We start from the raw sequence: 20,936 nt of genomic DNA, 5'->3' as shown, positions 1-20,936 counted from the left end.
TTTCTTATCTTTACATAAGCAATCCTCGACAACTAAAGATGGGTTTTTTAATCAGCCAGAGGGCACAGAATTTGTTTCATTGGGCCAAAATTCTGCAAAGCACAATGTTAAAATATGAGGTTGGGCACCAATGAGTCCAGGCAGCTGGTCCTCTTCCATGCTTTTATTTCACCTGATCATCATGCTTTTGAAAGGAGGCTATTTGCTTGTGAAATTCCACAGGCCAGGCTGGCTATTACTTTCACCAGGCTCAAGAAAACAATCACAATACACAAAGGCCCCTTAAGATTTGTTTGTTAATTTATTTAATTGACATTTATTGAGCATCTGCTGTTTGGCAAACTTGGGACTAATAGGAATAGGTAGGAGCTCAAGCATGTGGAAGACTAATTCTAGCTACCCTCAAGGATTTTAGTCAATTGGGGAAGATAATCACAAAATGGCACTGAACTAAATGAATGAGCACATTCAATGTACATACTCAAAGGATGTGTTTGTGAAGATCAGGCAAAACAGGGCTGGAAAAAATAATACTTTCTTTCCTAGTTTAAAGAACATGGTCCACGGAATGTAGATTGAGTTCTGTCAAGGTTAAAAATCTGTATTTGTCACCAGTTGCTCTTCATGGTCACCCTTTTGTCTCACACACAACAACAATGTACAAAAGCAATCTCTCGGGCATTGGCAAGTATTAACCACATTCCATTTTTCTATGGCATCAAAAGCCCCAAAATCTTAGGGAAACTAACATCAATTAGTTAGAATAAATCTCTTTAGACCAATTCTCACTGAGGAATAAATTAACAATGAGGTATATTAATCGTCCCAAGAAATGAGAAGGTATTTAGGCAGAAATACATTTTTAATTTAGTAGTAATACACTCGAAATTCAGGAACTATTGGTTACCCCACAGGTTGATAGCTTAAAATACATATTGAATAGCTATAATTCAATTTTTTCCAAAATGTAATACAGTCTTCTTGTTGTACCGTGTTGGTACATAAAATTATTTCAAGTATCACATGAAAAACATTTTTAGTTTAATAACTATGTGTATATGCATGTGTGTACACATTTCTGCTGTCACATGTAATTAAGTAGAATTACAATGGTATATATACATATAAATACATACTAATGATACTAACTTTGTATTTTAGGGAAATATAATTAAGAGACTGAACATACAAATGAATAATGGTCAGATCATTAAAAAAATTAAGACCCTCTAACCCACAATCTGTGGCAACCAGCTAAGGAAGTCAATCCATCACCTACAGTAAACCAAACACTAACTTACTATACACAAGTCATCTCAATAGCTCTATTAACCAGCCCAGGATACCAAACAATAACTCCTCTAAGTAATGTTGCCCAGATTGCCTAAACTTAATAACAGAGCTTTTCTAATTTTTGCTCTCACTTTCAAGTTGGGGCCAACCAAAGAAAGCTAACTATGCACCCCTAATCAATCACATAGGCTACCCTGCTTGTAGTGAGCTCACTTACAACTACCCCATGTCAGTATCTTCCAAACCAGTCATACCTGAATCCTTCCCTTTTTTCCACTTTCCCAACTCCCCTGCTTGACTTTTCATCTCTTCCTAATACAAGTGATTGCGACTATCTTGCTATAGTAAGTTCACAGTAAATAGTCTTTGCTTGTCCTCATTTTAGAAATTTTCATTTATTTTCACAAAACAAAAGTCTCTTTCTAAAATGAATGTACTTCAAAGTGAGAAGGGGATATGAAGTAATTAAAATATAATTAAATAATTGTACAGAAGGCACATGAATATCACAAAAATCATCACAAATCACAGTAGTACACAAATGAGGGAAGTTTGAAAACACTGCATTCTGTGCAAATTTTGTGCTAGATATTATAACATGTACAAAATCTTGCACGGGAATGATATGGCGAGTGTCACTGGGTATCCTACCTCAGATCTTTGCACTACCTGTTTCCTCTACTTGCAGTGATTTCTCACACACCCACAAGACACACCTCTGCTCTTTGGGTCATTTTTCAAGTATGTACTTTGTAAGTTCTTCTCTGACTATTCCATTTTGAATATAATAGCCTCTCTGCTATCCTTCCCTTTGAAACACACTCAGTCCTCATCACCTTTCATGTTTTATTTTCACCATTGTACTTAAGATCATCCAATATACTATGCATTTTATTTCTTTGTTATAAGTAATCCCCCATACTACTAGGTAATTCTCTAAGGGCAAGGATCTTTAACCCTTGTTTCTCTTTTCTCTTCAAGAATGAATTCTCGGGCCTCCCCTGATGGCGCAGTGGTTGAGTGCTGGGCTGAGGCTGCCTGCAGCCTCTGCAGCACTGGTTCGTTCCCCGGACACCGGCAAGGGTCCCACATAAAAAAAAAAAAAAAAAAAAAGACTGAATTCTTAACACCTAAAACAGTACCTGGCACTGAGAACATCTTCAATAAATTAAAAAGAAGAAGGGAATATCATCAACTTTATAGACAACAGAAATACCAAGCTCAATCTCAAATCTGTCACTTATTTACTTGGTTAGTCACAGAGATGTGTCACTCAGATTCCCTTCAAAAGATAATGCATTGTCCCAGCTGTCAGTCCCTTCAGGCTTTACCTGGGCTGCAGAGGGTCTCCTTTCTCAAGGACACACCCTGAAAAGGCAACCAACACCCCATGACTGAGCAAGGGCACAGAAATTTCAGCCCAGCCCATCTTACTGGCAAAATGTCCCCAGAGCTCCCCCTGGTGTTAGGCACAGCTTACTTGTATCTGAATCATAACTACAATTTGTCTGTCCAATCCTCCTACCGCCTGGCTCTTTTGCACTGGTGTTAATTCTTAATATATTCCTTGGACACAAAATCCCATTCCAGCAGCTGTTTCAGGAGAACCGATCAGCAAAGTTAGTTAAAGTACCCAAGAATCCAACTAATGACATTAATCAAGATTCTAACTTTCCTCTGCTCCCTTCTTCCCTGAATTCTTCATGGAGGCTCAGCACAGTTGTGGTATGTTGTTAGCAGTCAACCCAGAAGCAGCTTGTACCTCTCAGGGCATATACACATTCCTGCAGATCCATGTAGACAAGACCTAAGAATCATGTAGCACAGGCTCCAGAGATGACATCTAAACAGGCCCTAAGGAGACTGCCATGTGGGGACTCTAGTCAAAGCGTCCCTTCTGCCACAGTGAAATAAGGGATCTTTGCTCTACTGCTATTTATCTTCCTTCTCAGCTGCCACACTCGATATGAAAACGTTTGTTTTTATTCAGAATGTCTGTCTCCAGGTTATAATCTCCCTAGGCACTGTCATGATTCTATAACTTACAGAGTTCAGAGCCTGGCTTCAGGACTCTCTAAATAAACAAAAGAGAATTAATAATAATAATTACAGCAACCATTCCTTGGCATTCCTGTGGATTCCACCCATTCAAAATGACTCAGGCAGCAGGCTATTACACTGTAGTTGCATGTTTCCTATATCTAGAGAGCTATACAAGGCTATGAAGAAAATTGCTGCTCTAACATAGAATGCATGCAATATATATACATTCAGTACAAAGTTTTGCCAGTTTCAGCTCCAATAACCTAGGAGTAAAAGACTTGTGCCCCTATTAGTGAATCCCCTAACAGACAAAAATATTATAAAAACATAGTTTTCTCCATTCAGATTCAATTAGATTTCCAAAAATGTTTCAGTGGGTGTAAAGCTCAATAGAGAAAGTTCAAAAGAACATTTTTTAATTAAAATCAAATTTTATGGGTAATGACCTTACAGATATATTGGTTACATGGCATATTATAGCTGTTCTCTTGTGATTGAATTGAGAAAGAATCTGAACAAATCACAAGAGTCCAAATCACAAGAGTCACAGCAAAGGTAAAAAGAAAAGGAAAATCATCCAAATTATTTGTGAAAACACCATTGTACCTTCTCAGGCCCTTCTCCTGTTTTGTGCTATGTGGAACAGTTTTTCATATCCAGGAACCACTGAGCTGACACTGATAGATTTTAAGAGAACCTCAGGTTAACCAAAATGTAAGTGTCCTATGAGTAAGAATCAGGAAACAGTTTCTCTCCATAACTTACAGGGGCAGACAACTTTGGTGCCTATCTAGGCGCAACAATGGCAATGAGCTCACTGACACCAAGGGGCAGAATCCGTATGCCCTTAACATTCCTTCACTTCTTCATTCAAAATCCTCTATTATCCATTATCCCCAAGACAGAGAGCCTTCTTTTCAAGAACAATTCAAATGGCAATTTAGATGCCTACCCAGTGAGGCTCTCATAGACACATAGTAACACACCACCCATGGGGAGATTGTTTCCACAAGGGTGATATGACTTGGAAAGTGATTGAAAAGAAGCAGTGCCCGGTCCACAAAGGGTAAGTCATGGCATCCTAAGACAAGTGGTTCTTTCTTCTGGGAGCTGTGAGATGGACAAAGTAGCATACAATAGCAAGAGGACAAAAGGCCTAATAAGTCCACAGTGAGGGCAAAAAAGAAATATTTCTCACAGTTTTGGAGGCCAAGATTATTTCTAAGATTCAAGATTCTTTCCGAAATTATTCAAGGTTAAGTCTAAGTACAAGATCAAGATGCTGGCAGATTTGGTTCTTGATGAGATCCTGCCTTTTAAACTTGCACCACTTTCCATGGTGGAGTAAGAGCTCTAGTCTCTTCCTCTTCTTATAAGGACACCAATTCCATGGTGAGGTGTCTAAACAATCTGAACTTGATTAACACCCAAAACCCCATCCCTACTATCACATTTGGGACTAGGGTGTCAACAAATGAATTTGGGGGAGACACATTGAGTCTGCAACATTCAGCTAAGTAAATTTTGCCAGAAAAGATCAGAAAATGGAAATGAGGCAACAGAGGAATTAATTTCCAAGTCTGTGCCATCTCAAAGGAGGCAGAGATCCTGGAGAGAGAAGATGAGTATGCACTGGGATGGGGGTGGAGACATAGAAATATAGTAACAGATCCTGACTAGATCTGACTAGAGAGGGGTCCCGGCATTGGCCCCTATAATCCTGCCTCTCTATCTCTGTCTCTCTTTTGGTAGCATGTCCGGGACCTCTCAGCCTTAGTCTTACTGGACTTTCAGCTCCAATTCCTCAATTTGGGATGCCTGCCAGTTTTCAGCAGGGTTCACCCTGTTTTTGCTAAAGCCTACAAACTCTCTCCACACAGTGAAGTGTGGGCTCACCTATGATTTTCACCTCTTGGGAATCACGTTTCACCTTGATTTTCATTCTTGGGAATAATCACTTTTCTTCATTGCCTAATGGCCAATATCTTAAAAACTGTTGTTTTATATATTCTGTCTGAATTATTTGGATGGGAAGATAAATCTTTACTCAAATTCTCTGTCAAAATGTCTTCCAGATATCAATGAAAACAGATTTCCTATAATTTCACTATAATATTTACTGAACGTGAATTTTTAAATTGGAATTAAAAAGAATTTATTTCCTGACTACTTATCCTTATATTAGACCTCTATTACCTAAGATAACCTAAGAGAATGTTCAAAGTAGGGATTGAGAAACTATGGCAGGGCCTCCCTGGTGGCACAGGGGTTAAGTTTCAGCACTACCAACTTATTGCCAACCATTGTGGCATGAGTTCTACTGTGGATCCCAGGCCAGGGAGCTAACCCACATGATGCAGCAGACCTCTCCTGTCTCACACGCTGCTCCCCTCAGCAGTATACGACAGTCAGTCTGCCTGTTCTGCTCCCCACTTTGTCTCTGGAGAGTCCTCTCACCTCCCTGCCCCTCTGGCTTACACCCCAGTTCTTGTGTGCATAAATAAATAAAATAAATCTTAAAAAAAAAAAAAACTTGCAGGCTAGTAGAGCCAGTAATTTTTGCATGCTTAAATCACACTAATTTTGTGCAATGGGGTTAAAATAGGACTACAAAAAATGAAACTGACTCCAAAGAATATTGCAGCTGTCCACTGACCCTAATTCCTAGCATATGCTGAGTCATGCTGCCTCTCTTTAACTCTTCAAGTCACTGGGTTCCTATCAGTAGAATGGATACAGCTCCTTACTTCCCAGGCATGCTGGAAAGATTAATTTAGGTCAGTTAATCCAGTGGTTGCAGAAAGTGCTATATTCTTGCTATGCCATGAAAGTAACCCAAGAAACCACAATAATGATGTGCAGTAGAATTCAGAAAATGAGAAATGTCAACAAACAACATAAAAATGAAAGATACTGCTTTACAAAATGTATTGCATCCATTTATTCTGTCAAGCAAAGTTGGGTTTCTCTCTTTTAAAACAGACTGCTTTGTGGCATACCAAAACAGTATATATTTTATGTGTAGCAATAAAGTCTTATTAGTATAAAATCTCATTACAGCTAATGATGCTTAAATTTCTCATTTGAAGTAGGTGAGGTTGTCTTGCTTTGGAGAGAGTTGGCAGGTGGATGGATTGATAAAGTGAGGAGAATATAAAATATAAGTCATGTCATCAGACCCTACCTAGTTCCCAGGCTCTGCAACCCATTCGCCTCACAGGTGTAGTCATTGACTTTTGGTCTCAAGTCCTATCTCTCTCTCTCTTTTTTTTTAAAGATTTATTTATTTATGCATACAAGAACTGGGGTACAGGCCAGGGGTGTGGGGGACAAGAGGATTCACCAGAGACAGAGTGGGGAACAGGACAGGCAGATCTATTGAAACATACTGCTGAGAGGAGCAGCAGGCAAGACAGGAGAGGTCTGCTGCACCATGTGGGCAGATCCCTGGTTGGCCGGGGATCAAACCTGTGCTGCAGAGGCTGCAGACAGCTCCATAGTGGTGTGCTTAACCACTTGAACCACCAGGGAGGCCCTAAGTCCTATCTCTCTCTAGCTTCAAGCTCAGTGGTTCTCAAACTATAGCCCCAATCAGGACCATCTAGGAATTTGTTAGAATTTCAAGTTCTCTACTCCCCATCCCAGACCTAGAGAATCAGAAAATCTGGGAGTGAGACACAGGAGTCTTTTAATAAGCCCTCCACTTGATTCTAATGTATGTCAAAGCTTCAGTACAGCTGCTCTACACCAGCATCTTAATCACAGTGGTATTCACAATTCAGCTATTTTTTCTTTTGAGTGTTTACTTGAGTGCTTATTATCTGTCATAATCTGTTACTACTGTTGTAACAAAATACAACAGACTGGTAGTTTATAAACAAAAAAATTATTACTCAGAGTTCCCGGGGATGGAAATCCAAAATCAGGGTGTCCTCATGGTCTACTTCTGGTGAAGGCCCTCTTTCAAGTTGCAGACCTCTCACTGAGTCCTCACATGGTACCAGGGGCCAGGGAGATTTCTCAGGTCTCTTCTAAAAGGGCATGGGTACTATTCATGAGGGTGGCCATTATGATCTAATTAGAAGGTGCCCCCCTCCGACTAATACCATCACCTTGTGGATTAGGTGTCAATTTATGTTCTTGGGGAGTCACTCACTCCCACCACAGCATTATCTTTCTTCTATTCTGGTTACCTATTAGAAACACCTCTGGAACAATTTAAAATCTCCATGCCAAGGATGAGAGTGAGACTAAATATACTCAAAATTAAGGGCATACGTATTTTTTTTCTCCCCAGAGATTCCCAGGGGTAAGCATTGTAGAGAACCACTGTGTGGACAAGGACTGACTTCCAGCAAGAGACAGTTAAGTGGCTCTGCCCACACTCTGGGACTCAGCCCCATGTAGACCTTAGGGACAAGTTTTGAGGTCCCAATTCTGATAGGTAGACTTATGCCTCCTTCCTCTGCCAGGCCTCAGTTTGTTTCCCTGTTGAAGTTAGCAGGCTTCTGTTAATCCACCTGTTCTGGGAATTGAGCCAGTGTTGTAGTTCCATAGAAAAGAGGTGTGTCCTGTGTGAAAGCCTGCTGACTTTTGAGTCCCCACTTCTATTCTCACTGTACCATTTACAGTCTATTTCTTCCCTCACCCTTAGCCAGGAAACTGTTGTTCACAACCTAGTATGTGATCTTAATTCCTATTTCATGTTCACATGATCATATGCAAATACACACACATTTATGGTTTTTTCTCCCATTCTTTAGCATTTTTAATAGGATACACACATTACATTTTTCTACATCTTTCATGTCCTAGTTAAAAATACATCATGGAACTCCCTCCAAACAACTATTATAGGTTGATATAGTACTAACACATCTTTTTTATTAGTTACATACTATTCCACCCAATGAGTTGTATACACGCATATGATGTACACACACCAAGTGCGCATCATGCATGTACACACATACACACACACACATTCACACAAGTGGGCAATTACTGATTTTCAGGAAAATGTTACCATAAACATTTCTGGGGGTAGGGGATGTAACACATATCCTTACACACTGCAGCTCTATTTCTTTAGAATAGAGTTTCTAAAATAAATTTGCTGGCTTGAGTCATATGAGTATTTTTGCTTATTGTAGATATTGCTAGATTATTTTCCAAAAATGCCTGTAACAACTCACATTTCCAGAGGCAATTTGTGAAAGAGCTCATCTCCACATTCTTGCCAGCAGTGGATGTTATCATCTTTTTTTTTATTTTTGCCAATTCAATAAACGGTTGCAAAGTGAGAATTCATTGGCTAATTTGCATTTCTCTGATTATTACTGAAGTTTAAACACTCTTTCATATGTTCATTATATTTGTCATTTGGCTAGTCATTTGGACTTGTTCTTCTGTGAATTATCTATTTATAGCTTTCAAAAGTTTTTCTATTGGAGTATTAGCCACTTGTTTTAAGAGTTTGTTACCAATTATAAATATTTATTTGTTAGACTACCTATTTTTCAGTGTGTCATTTGTCTTTTAACTTGGCATATGTAACTTTTATCCTACAATGTTGTAATGTAATCACACACGTCTATTTCTTAAATAGCTTTGGACTTTCATGTCTTGGTTAAAAGTGTCTCCTTAATTTAGATTTTAATTTTCAGCTAAGATTTTAGTATGGGATGAAACTGATGTTAAGTTTATAGATTATATAAAGTAAGACCTATCTAGTAGGTGCTCTTAGTAACTCCTTTTCCCCACTATATCTCTAGGAACTTTTTATGTGCCCTGTCAAATTTCCAGTTGCCAGAATATGAATCTCTGTACGTGAAAGCTTTTCATTAGATCTAAAAAGGCCAGTCAATTTATGCTCCTCAAGTCCAAATAAGCACCATCACCACCTCCTCCCAGAAGACTCCTCCTCCAATGACTTTCCTGAGTGGCAAAAACTCAGGAAACTGAACAAGAACTGGCTACATAATTTGCAGGACCCAATAAAAATTGAAAATGGAAACAGCCCCCAGAAGCTAAAACCCATCCCCAATCTAGGTCTGCATTCCCATGCCTATAGGTTTAGCTGTCAATCAAGTCTAACCACTTTTTGTTTCTCAGATTGGCTGGTTAAATCACTTTAAGTATGACCTCTTGGCTACAATACCAAGATTAACCTGTTCTTCCAGAGCAGTTCTGCTCAAAAATATCTAGAGTAGGGTTCCCGCCTTTTGTGCACAGGGCAACCATGGTTCAGAAGGACCTGACCACTAGCCCATATTGAGACAATGACCAATTTTGGGTTCTTTTGTTTTCCTGTCCAATTTGCCCAATGAGATCCTGTGAAACTCACTTTCTTTTGCCAATGGAATTCAACTCTTTTGCTCTCCCAAACCCCACTTCCCAAAATGTAATATAAGCCCAATTCCCTGGGGTTTCATAGAGGTAATGCCTTGGGACTGCTACATCCTGCTTACCCTGCTCCACATTAAAGTCCTTTCTTTTTCAAAATTCTAAGTGGTATATCTTTTGTAATTATGCACATCAGGTAGACATGCTAACTTGATTCTTGGTAATAAAAATTTGAGGCCCTGGCTGTTGAAGTAAATCTCGAACTCCTGTGAGTGCTCGACCCCAGGCTATAGCAACCCAAGGACAGGCTATTCCTCACAGGATTACAACCTCTACATCAAAAGGTGTTTCTTGATCAAGGTTCAAGTGTCAAAGACTTTGGAAGGCCCTTATCAAATTATCCACCAAAGTTGGCATTGCTCTGCTAGCTCAAGGTAGAAACCTGTGTATCCAAAGACAATCTCCATACACCCAGCACCCTCAACCAGGTCACCATTGGAGGTGGAGAGCAACCATGGTACATACTTCTTCACCCTATCACCCACTATACAACCAGCTCTGGTGACTGCCAGAAACCAAGGGTAGTAACTATTGCAGGTAGATAAAAGGAAGGAGGGAGGTAGCAGAGGTAGGATCGGGCATGGGTTGAAATTGCAAGCCCCAGGGGCATGCTCTATTTTGTCATCAAGCTTCAATTGCAAAACACAAACTCAAAGATAAAGAATCAAGAATTTCAAGAGGCTACATAATAATAATAAATCCATTCTGTTTTATGTAGTAGCTCTATGCTACTATACTGGGCCAATGCTTCAGAAGCTGGCCCTGCCCTCGAATTCAGATGGGATAGGTTACCCAGCTATGTTACCCAGAGTTTTCTAAGTCACTAAACTCCAATGGTCTAGTGTCTTATTTCACTTACAAATGCACCATTTTTGGCTGCCTTTCCATTGCATCACTTCCTTACTCTCCTATCAGTGTGTTCTACTCCTCCTAAACCAACCTCCTGCTTTCATTGGAATCTGGCTCAGAATATGCTTCCAGGGGAACATGAACTAAGTCAGAGTTCAACTTATTTTCTTCCAAATGAATAGTCCAGTTGCATTTCAACCAGAGGTCTTACTAGCTGTGCATGAAAGTTACTGAGATTCACATCCCACTTGGCATTTTCCAGTTTTATAATTTTTACCATTCTAAGAAGTAGTAAATAATATCTAATAATTGCTTTATTTTGCATTTCTCTAATTAAAAATAATTTTGAACATTTCCTTGTACACTTACTAGCTTTAAGACTCCCTCTTTTGTAAACAATTCATATTGTATCTGCTTTCTTCTTGAGGTAGTTGTCATCTTGTTGATATTCAGTTTTTTCCTATTGAGATATCAACTGCTCATCAGTTTCAGGCATCCAGAATATCTTTCTCTCTTTGACACATTACCAAAATGGACTCTATGCTATAATCACACAGGATAAAGTTGAAAAGTATGAATAGCTAAATGATCTGTAAAAGGTATTATTTTTCCTTCCCTTTTGAAACTATTTCTAACATAGGTAAGTAGGTAAGCATACCTACTTCATTCATAGTATCACTGAAGTCATTGCCAAGTGCTCCTGAAATTGTGGTTGGCCTTTCATCCCAATGTGAAAGCTGTCCTGATAGATTCTGCTGCTGCTGCTGCTGCTATTCAAAATAGTTTTCTCTTCTCTAACTCTTCTGAAGTAATATGTGTACCTGATGTGTGTGTAATACCTTGAAATAAATTTCTGGAACTACCTAGCATACTGAGCTGAATAGCCCTAAGAAGGTACACTGCTTCATCTTAGTGCCAGAGCCCTCTGCAAATCTTCTTCATCGTTGTCTCAAAGTACTGACCCATCATTTACTTCTAAGACTCGTTCCAGATCTTGTTTTTGGATTCTCTATTCTTTCAGTTGTGTTAATTTGTCTCCAGCAAATTTTGATAGGTGCATCTGTTGGAGCTGATCATCTGCAAAAGTTGGTCGGCTTCACAGTCTGGCAGATCACCCTTTACAACAAATATAGTATAAACTCCCTATTGTAATTGAGCCAAGAAAAGTGCAAGGTATGCATCTGATATTAATTCTGGACACTGCAAGAATGAATTCAAATGGAACCACTCTTCTAATTTTCTAACTGCAAACTACTGTTCCTTATAATTGCATATAAATGACCTTTTACTTAAAGGATCAATCCTGAGCCTCCGACACTCTGGACTGTAGAACAGGATTAGTTCTAAATTTCACTTTCAAAATATTACTTATAACTTGAATTGGGGAAAAAAACCATCATCCATATTTCTAGACCGCTGTTGTAAAATGTGTGATAGCCTTTACTAGTACTTCCCTTTTCTGCCATTCTCAGTCTCTCTTCATCTCTGCTCAATTGAAGATTATGTAAATTCCACAGGGTTAAAATAGATTATTCAAGCAATGTTGAACACAAAGGAAGCCTTCTTATTTCTGGTGGAAGATGGATTCCATGTTAATTTTTGCTCAACCACTCCCCTCTTTTGGTAATCTCTTTTGAAAGTTTACATTTATACTTATAAGTGAGACTGGGCTATAGTTTAGGGCTGTTTTTTTTATTGTTATCACGTCTGCTATAATAGATGCTACTATTTTACCCAATTTTACAATATTAAATTGTGCTGGCTTCACAAAGGGAATTTATATACTTACTATAATTTTTCTGAGTTATTATAATTTTAAAATAATAGAATTTTATGCTTTGTTTAAGTTGGAATCTATCTGAAAATTCTCTGGTCCTATGGCTTTTTATTCAACTTTCCATTCTCCTTGACAATACTCTTCGTCTATCCAAGTTTTCCATCACTGTTGCATGTTTTGATCCTTTTTATTTTGCTGGTAATTTATCTAATGTTTCTATGTTTTCTGATTTTCTCCTACACAGTGTACCTAGTGTTGTGTAATAATGGTGTCACCAACCTTATTTGGTGGTTTTTGGTTTTCTCTTTTATTTCTTAATCATACTCCCTTAGAGATTATCTGTTCAAGTAACCAGAGCAGATTTATTATAATTTTAGTAAAACTTTCATAACTTTATTAGTTCTCCCACATTGTTATTTTATTACTGCTCTTTCCTAATTTCTTTAGATCTTAAATTCCTTGTTTTTTCAGTTTGCCTTCTTTAATAATAAACATCATTGAGATCATATACATTTTCCACTGAGTATATGTTTGGCATTCCACAGACTTTGGGATGCACTGTTACTTATATTTTTTTTAATCATTTTTGATGTAGTTTGTAATCAGAGGTTTATTTAAGTATAACTTCTGTAATTTTCAAGGTTGAAATGTTTTGTCTTTTTACTTACTTTTATATATTATCAGAAATGCTCTGTATTTTTAAATTGGTTAAAGCTAAGGAATTAAATGAGGAAGTGATTGATCCTGAGCACAAAGTAGAGACTCAATTCATGATTGTGATGAGAGAAGATGCAATGATTGAAGACAAAAAAAAAATGCCTGTCTTACATCAATTCCCCCTCCAAGTATAACTATTTAAAACTCACGTTGGAGCTGAGGGCTTATATCCACTTACAGATTTCCCAAAATGATAACATACTGTCTACATGGACCTTTGAATTTTTCAACCCTCATTGTTCATTAGTCTTTATTAATTATGCTGATACTAATCAGAGTACTTTAACTTAGTGGAAAGAGCTAAGATTTTGACTTCATGCTGCCTCATTTCCCTTAAAAGATATTTGGTCCGGGCCTCCCAGGTGGCGCAGCGGTTGAGCGCTGGGTTGCGAAGCTGCCCGCGGCCTCCGTGGCGCCGGTTCGATCCCCGGCTGCTTCCCGGCCACAGGAGGAGGGTCCCACATGGCGCGCAGACCTCTCCTGCCGCCCGCTGCTCCCCTCAGCAGTGTACTTCGGTCCTTCTGCCTGCTCTGCTCCCCACTCTGGCTCTGGTGAATTCTCTCACCCTCCCGCACTTCTGACTGTACCCAGTGCATGTATAAACAAACAAACAAACAAACAAACAAATAAAAATAAATAAATAAAAACATGCCTCTATAAAAAAAAAAAAAGATATTTGGTCCTCATCAAAATTTTCATTAAGACATTTGGTAAATGCCAAAAAGTCCTTGGTCCTATCAAAAATATACTTGAGCATATTTGGTTCATGATTCATTAAATAATACATGCATTTAACTTTGTTACAATTTTATTTACATTACTGTTACTGTAATTCATGATGAATTCTGAATTTCACATTTATTTTTGTTCTTCTTCCTCATCAAGTTCAGCATGATTGATCTTAAGTCATTGAGCAGTTGCTCTTAAGTATATATTGACCAGATTATTGTATCTGTTAACGTTTTCAATTATTTGAATTTGATTTTGTTGGAATTGTTGTGAAGTTGGTGGCCATTTTTTAGTATGACCACCAAGAACCTGGGTGATGACTTGTTCATTGCATTTCTATTTATCTTTTCATACTTCAATAAATCTCAGAATTGAAGGTTGGAACACTAACATCAGTTCTTCAAATTTGCTGTGCCAGCCTTCCACTGCATTGTTTATCTCATGGTCAGTATTGATTTATAAATATTCCAAATTTCTAGTGGAAATGTTGGAACTTCCAGTCTTCTGATTTTCCCTTGTCTTCATGAACATACACTCTCTCAACACAACCCATTATGTTATTCTAAACATATCTACATTCTTTACATTGTACTTAAAATTTTCACTTACATCTTCTAAAGGCACAAAAGGAAGTCCAAATAAGAATGCACACTTATGGGTGTAATTTCTATTGTCGTATACTCACGTGTTAGACCCAAAGGTATATTTTGCCACAGTAATTATGAAAAGTGAAAGAAGTATCCTATCAGTTATGTATGGGGTAAGAACAACCAAATTGTATTAATATTTTTAATCTCAAGAATCTGTCATGCATAATGAAGGGTTAATGATGAGACTTCTTTCCCATACAAATTCAATGGCAGAAGAACTATTTTTTTTTTTTATTTTGTAGTCATCTGACTACAGCCATCTGACTAAAGTGATCTAGTTTGCTAGTAGAGGAAATGTCACTAATGCCTTATGGATTTGATACCAAATAGTGTTTAGTTTGATCAGTCCTTAGGTAGGCACCAGCTGAGGTCATCATGTTCCACACCTATTGGCAAGTAAGCCTTAGAGTTATACCTACCAAAACCTTTCCTAATAGCAACAGAATATTCTTTGGGTCTATTAAGATCATAACCCTCTTTGGCACTGACTCAAGTGAAACATTACCCATTAATCCTGGGTGATGGAGAAGGTGTAGTGGGGTCACCCCTCATAGCATTTCTTCCACCTGGACACTACCTGGTTGAAAATCCACACATATTCTCATTCCTCCTGAACAAGGAGATGCTCTGTAAAGTGTTTCTGTCAAATATTCACCACTTTATATAGTTGCTTGACCATCTCCTTTCAAACTTCACACTTACTGAACAAACCAGACACATCTAACCAAATGCCTTAGTGACATTGACATACCATACATGAAATAGCCCATCCTCAATTTGTCATCATCCTTGTATTTCTCAAACCATGGGCTCATCCTTGGTACACATAGTTAATATAAATTTCTCTCTTCTGCAGGAATCAAACTCTCACCTAACTTCCTAAACTTATATGCCATTACCAGTAGGCTAACAAGGTAAGAAGGGTTATTATTATCAATACAGCCACAACACAGTTATTGGACCAATAAAACATAATGGTATTTCTTTTATGTATTCATCCTATAAACCAAAAATATAAATAAATGTTATGGGTTATTTAAATCCAAGGACATTTTCTGACCATAGTTTTTTTTTTTTTTTAACAAGATTAAATTTCAAGGACCTTTTGGCATGAACAAAATGTCTTAATAGACATTTTGGGATAGACTCAAATTTCAAGGACCTTTGGCATGGAACAATTTCTCAATGGACATTTTGGACTGTACCAAATGCCCACTAACCCTTGGTTTCAAATTCTGGATCTCCCTTTACTGATTTTGTGTAACTTCTAGATGATTTATTCAACTTATGTCCTAATTTTATTTTCAGAATATAGGGGTAATGATAGTAACTCCTGTACATAGCAGATATGAGAATATAGTGAGATAATGAGTGTTAGCCAGAAGTCTTTGAAATCTAACTCAAGAAATAAAGAGGGACCCACAAAAAATGCTGGGTTTAGACACAAGTTGATCTAGAAGCTCAAATGATGCCATAAGGGCCTCTCACCACATTTAATCTCAAATTCTCTGGTCAAGAACCTCATTTCTTTCACTATAGAAAAATGTCCATTTTCCTAGGACCATAGCCACAGATAGCTACAGACTTAAATCATTAGCAACCAAGTTAAAATAGAGATTATCTCCTTTTAAGAATTTTTCTGTCAATCCCAGGCAAGAAACATAATGGGCACTTCATAGATGACATATGTACCCTTTAACAATCACTTAAAAATACTATCCTATTTAATATGCCCATACCTATGATGGATAGGATTGAGGAAAAACCACACAGACTCAGAGAAGCACTTCCACAAATGGAAGCTATCAAAAAAAAAAAAAGCAAACAAAAAAAGCAATAAATAACTTCCACTATAATTTGTAAAGCATTTTGCACAGTTATTAAATACATTAAGGGTTTAATTCATATTGTCTGTCTAGTCATTACCACTCACAGAAATTTCCTCAGGGCACTGGGTATTAAATGAAACCTGTGACTCCAAACTAAATTTCTTCCAGGACCAGAACTAACAGTGTTCTTCTACCCAAGGCAAACCTGTCATGGGATCTGGATCTAGTTCTGGGTCCCTTCCAAATTGCTCTGCCCTCATATAACTAAGTCCTGCTGAAAGCACGTACATAATTTTTCAATAATAATATAGGTGGTACTTAAAAAAATTTTCTGACATGTACTCTTCCCATGAAACTGCTTCATTAGTATCAGACTTATTTATCAAAAATTAAGTTCTATCAAAATTGGAATAATTAGTACTGGTGGTATCATTCTACCACAAGAAACTAGGAATGTGAGCATATAAGAAAAAACAGATGTTTGCAAATATTACAACTAGCCAACACAGGACCAAGGTCTTTTAGAAAAGTTATATAAGTAAAATAAGTCCTAGGATCATCCTGATCTTATGCCTGGAAGTATTTTATTGATAATGACAAAAAGAAAATCTGAGATCATAATGTTCATAGTAAATTTTAAATTGATAGGACAGAGTTTAGACTTTGAGGAAACTGACACTGCTAAACTATGTGAGGCAGAATACACTATAGGAAGGAGGAATTAAAAAAAAAAGTGCTCCAGAAATCTGCATAGAAATTCTGTTGATCCCCTATGTAAAGGATCCAAGTAAGGGATCAGGAAAAAAAGTAATTATAATAAAGTAAAAATCAAAATCAACAGGCAACAATAAACAAGAGACATTCTGCAGGGGGAGGGAGAAGGGAGTAGGATCAAAACAGGGGTGGGAAGAGCACAAGGGACTATAGTGATGGTTCACAGGTGAATGGATAGTGGGAATTTCATGGGGACTATAACTGAGATGGAAATGCATACATTGTACAAAAATGAAAAATGGTGTAAAAAATATAAAATAAAATAATAATAATTAAAAAGAAAGAAATTCCACTTAGTCTGTTGTTGAATACAAAGTCCATCAGGAAAGGGAAAGAACTACAGAAAAACAGTGAACTGAACCATTTTCAGAGCTCACATGGAACTCAGAGATGATTGAGTTCCAATCAGCCAGAATAGAAAGCTTTGTTGAATATCTAGTCCATGGAGTAGAAATCTCTGGAGGGTCATGACTTGATACTAAGTCAACCCAAGCCTAATACTACTCCAACTTTTGAAAACTTTAAAACAAGGCTAGAAAGGATAGTGCTAATCTACCAATCTCTTCAGTAAAATAAAGTTTGATATTTCTTTAAAGAAATACAAAATCCACTCAACATTAACATTTACAAAGCCCTGGATCCAATCAAAAATGACTGGAGCTATGAATAAAGAAAATTGTTACATATAATAAAGATATAAATCAATGAATAATAGTGGACCCAAAAATGGCAGAGATGATGAAATTATCAAAGTAATTGAAAGAGCTATTATAAATATGTACAAAAATTTAAAGAAAAACACGACCATAATAAGAAGAGAAATGGAAATTATAAAAAATAACTAAATGGAACATCTAAAGAAAAAAACTACAATTTCTGAAAAGAAAAATTAACTGGATATTTTTAAGAACATAAAAGATCAGTGAATTTGAGGATATAAAAACAGAAATTACCCAAAATGAAGTGCAGAGTAAAAAAATGTTTTTTAGTTTAACAAACCTTCCGTGAGCTTTGGGACTATATTAGAGTTCCTGGAGCAGAAAAGAAAAAGCATGGAGCATAAGAGATAGTTAATGAAATAACAAAAACTTTTCCATCCTGATTATAACTCTAAAGCCCAAATCCAAGGAACTCAATAAACCATTAGTAGGATAAAAACAATGATATCAAGTTACATTAGCATCAAATTACTGAAAATCAGAGAGGGGTTTAAAGGGAACCAGGGGACACCCCAACATTTAAAAGCATCCCATCTTTTGTTTGGGCAAAGTTGAACTCAGTTTACACCAGACTTTCTTCTGTATGCTAGTATTTATCACTGAATAAAATCTATCTTAACTAACATTTAAATTTTTTTTTTTCAAAAATCAACCAGGGGAAAACATTATGTATACACCTTAAATTCATATTTTTTAAGTGTTAGAATTGGGTTGGTTTCTTTTATTGCTCTTTTCCAGTTTTATTGAGCTATAATTAAGGTATACATATGTGTTTTCATTTGCACGTGTGTGTGGTGGGGGGGGGAGAGAGAGAGAGACAGAAATGCTTACCAAATCAGGTTACTTAATTTATTCATCATCTCCATGGCTACAATTTATTTTATTTTGCGTTTGGTGTATATAATTTTTATTTGTTAATTATATATCAATAGAGCTGGTAGAGGGAAAGCAAAAGAAGGGCATACAACATGGAGAATTGAAGATAAAAGAAACAGTGGACTTTTCATTAGAAAATATGCAAGAGATGACAATGTAATGGATTATTTAAGTTAATGAAAACAAATGACTCCCTGCCAATCTAGCATTCTATATCCACTGGGAATATTTTTCAAAAATGAAGGTGAAATAAAGATATTTCATTTTCATGTAACAAAATCTAAGAGAATTTACTGTCAGCAGCTGTAGTATATGGAAGTGATAGGAAAATAATACTGTGTGGAAACATAGGTGAACAAGAGCTAGTAATAATGCTGGAAATGCTGAATATGTAAGTATAAATAAAATTTATTTTTCTCGGGCCTCCTCTGGTGGCGCAGGCAGTGGAGCACTACGCTGTGAAGCTGTCTGCAGCCTCTGCAGCGCTGGTTCGATCCCGACAGGCGAGGATCCCACGTGGCGTGGCAGACCTTTCCTGTCTTGGCTGCTGCTCCCCTCAGCAGTGTATTTCGTCAGTCTGCCTGTTCTGTTCCCCACTCTGTCTCTGGTGAATTCTCACACCCTCCCACGCATCTGACCTGTAACCGGGTTCTTGTACAAAATAAATAAATCTTAAAAAAATTATTTTTCTCATTTTTGAGATATAATTGAGATGTTATGTAAGTTTAGGTTGTAGAATATATTTACACAGAATCTTTATATACTATATTGCAATATATGTTTATCACATAAAAATGTTTTTAATATTTACTTTATTAGCAATAATAATAATGTTATGGGCTTATAACACATAGAAGAGAACTACAACAAAGCAATAACACAAAGGGTGAGAGAGGGACAATTCAATTGTACTTTGTAAGATTCTACATCATACATGACATGATATAATATTATTTAAAGGTAAAGTGTGATATGCTAAAGGTATATACTATAAATCTTAGTAACCACTAAAAAATAGAACAAAGAACTATAATTACTAAGCCAAGAGTGGAGATAAAAAGTAGAGCTAAAAGCTACTCAATCTACAAAACATTAGGAAAAGGGAGTGCAAGGAATGGAAAGCAGAGGGGAAACATACAAAACAAACTATAAAACAATAGACTGAAACTCAACCATATTTATATATAATATAAAGTAAATATAAATGGTTAAACACTCCATTAAAGGCAAAGCTATATGGCAAGATATTTTTAAGCAATGTTCAATTTTACATTATCTCACATCAACTAACATCACCTCAAATATAAAGATGTGGAATAAAAGTAAAAAGATCATGAATTATTTGTTATTTTATCATAAGTAGAAGAAAACTAGAGTGACTTCCATTAGCATCTACAAGTTAATCTTTAGGACAAGAAATTTTAACACAGGTAAATAGGTTTGTTTCAAAATGGTTAAACAGTTAATTTCTCATGAGGACATGTGGCTGCACATAATCACAGAGCTTTCAAGTCCATAGAACAAAACTGACAGAATTGAAAGGAGGAACAGACAAATCCATAATTATAGTTGAAAACCTCAACACTCCTGACTCATAATTGATAAAACAAGCAGATAGAAAATCAGCAAGAATGTGAAGATTTGAATAAAAATATCAATTTGTGTTAATTGACAGTTATAGAACACAATACCCAAAAACTGTAGAACAGCCATTCTTTTAAAGTTACATGAAGATTCATCCAAGTGGTCATAGACAGGTCTTAAAACAAATATCAGAACATTTATTTTTTTTATTAGATAATAAATTTTATTGTTATTTTCCCCATACAATTGCAGCCCCCCCATTCTGACCCCAATCCCTCCCCTCCCGCCCCCGCCCCCCTAAAAGTGTCTCTGGTTCATAGTTTTTGTTGATTTTGATTTTCACTTTCTTATAGTTATTCATTTTCCTGGTCCCTTATTTAAGTTTTCTAGATTCCTGCTATGAGTGAGACCATCCGGTATTTTTCTTTTTCTTTTTGGCTTATTTCGCTGAGCATGATCCCTTCCAGCGCCATCCATGTTGCTGCAAATTGCATGTGTTTATCTTTTTTGAATGCTGAGTAATATTCCATGGTATATATGTACCACATCTTCTTGATCCAGTCATCTATTTTTGGGCATTTCGGTTGTTTCCAAAGCTTAGCTATTGTAAACAGTGCTGCTATAAACATAGGGGTGCAGGTGTTCTTTGGAATTGATGTTTCTGTGTCCTTTGGGTAAATACCTAGGAGTG

The 20,936-nt window shown here is 36.9% G+C and overlaps 1 pseudogene across 1 annotated transcript; it reads right to left on the bottom strand.

The window, feature by feature from the left end:
- Positions 1-11,364: 11,364 nt before the first annotated feature.
- LOC311185594 (ataxin-3-like) lies at positions 11,365-12,181 on the bottom strand (annotated as a pseudogene). The gene has a single exon. The product of its transcript is annotated as an ataxin-3-like (transcript).
- Between the last annotated feature and the right edge of the window lie 8,755 nt (positions 12,182-20,936).

The sequence above is a fragment of the Talpa europaea genome (genome assembly GCF_964194135.1).
Source record: "Talpa europaea genome assembly, chromosome: 1".
Classification (NCBI taxonomy): Eukaryota; Metazoa; Chordata; class Mammalia; order Eulipotyphla; family Talpidae; genus Talpa; species Talpa europaea.
The sequence above is the reverse complement of the archived record's forward strand: the minus strand, read 5'-3'. Positions and strand labels throughout refer to the sequence as shown.